The 1,425-nt window shown below is 48.5% G+C and overlaps 1 pseudogene; it reads left to right on the top strand.

The window, feature by feature from the left end:
- Positions 1-781, top strand: part of LOC103084533 (probable Xaa-Pro aminopeptidase 3 pseudogene) — a 3,961-nt pseudogene extending 3,180 nt beyond the window's left edge.
- Positions 782-1,425: the final 644 nt, after the last annotated feature.

Here is a 1,425-nt window from a genome sequence, read left to right as displayed (position 1 = left end):
TGCGGAGCACAGGCTCCGGACGCGCAGGCTCGGCGGCCATGGCTCACGGGCCCAGCCGCTCCACGGCATGCGGGATCCTCCCGGACCGGGGCAGAAACCCGTGTCCCCTGCATCGGCAGGCGGACTCTCAACCACTGCGCCACCAGGGAAGCCCTAAATTTGAAAATTTTTAAGAAAATATTTGCCTTAGGGAAGAACGGGCTAGGAGATTGACACTCCTTGCAGTGCTAGAGGTTTGCCCGTCTTGTCGGAGAAACCTAACGTACAGAGCCCAAAGCAGACAGGCAGTGACTTCATCAGGAGACAAAGATAATGTAGCAACCAAAGTGATACAAATTGTGTCCTGACAGTGCTCATGCACAAATGCTTGGCTTTACTCAGCAGCTGTGGGAATGGATGGCTGCACAGCTGGAGTCATCATCCCTGCGCCTGCTCTCCTCACCCACCTCCAACTTTTCAGTCCTGTGCTTGTTACTTTCTAAGAGGGGACTGAAAAGAAACCCACAACTCTGGCTTCTCACTCCCTCGGCCTCTGTGGCCTCAACAACCTTTTTCTGGAATTGGGTTTCCTTTGTTCACTTATAATCCTGGAATAAGGAATTTCCTTTTCTTCCTATAAATCATTTTCTGTAGTCTTCAACTTCTTAGCTAAAAGCTTAGGTGGCTCTTATGAATAGCAGCCTACTTGGACATGAAAACAGACTTCCGGCTGGATTCCTGGCGAGTTCTACAGGTGTTGCAAGTCACACGTAGAACGACCATTGTGGAATTTTTCTGGTGATTTATATAGTCCCTGACCCAGGCATATTGTCCTTTGAGTCCCCGATTAACCACAGCAGCTAACATTTGCATCAGACGATCAGGACCTTCACGAAATGACACAGTGGGCTTCCCTGGTGGCACAGTGGTTGAGAGTCCGCCTGCCGATGCAGGGGACACGGGTTCGTGCCCGGGTCCGGGAGGATCCCGCATGCCGCGGACCAGCTGAGCCCGTGAGCCGTGGCCGCTGAGCCTGCGCGTCCGGAGCCTGTGCTCCGCAACGGGAGAGGCCGCAACAGTGAGAGGCCCGTGTACCGAAAGAAAAAAAAAAGACACAGTTAGCATCTCAGAGCAGTGGTTTAGGGACTGTCTGATCTATTCCGGATTGGTTGAGCAGATAATTGTGCACAGTCCTGGAATCTTGTTCATTCTTAGCCTTACCACAGACATGCTGCACATTTCCCTCCATGTTTCAGTATAATAAATACTTCATATATACACCAAGCTCTTCTAATGAAAACCTTAATTTTTTAAAAAATGCTTCAAATGTTACATTGGAATTTTTCTCCCTGAATTGAAGAGATACAGCTGAAATATTAACAATAATATTAACAATAATGTAAAGGAAAGAAATATATCTAGATGTCCTCTGCCACATACTTTTAT

Source organism: Lipotes vexillifer, unplaced genomic scaffold (assembly GCF_000442215.2).
Source record: "Lipotes vexillifer unplaced genomic scaffold, Lipotes_vexillifer_v1.1 scaffold456, whole genome shotgun sequence".
NCBI classification, from domain to species: domain Eukaryota; kingdom Metazoa; phylum Chordata; class Mammalia; order Artiodactyla; family Lipotidae; genus Lipotes; species Lipotes vexillifer.
Note: the sequence above shows the minus strand (reverse complement) of the source record. Positions and strands in the feature narration are given on the sequence as shown.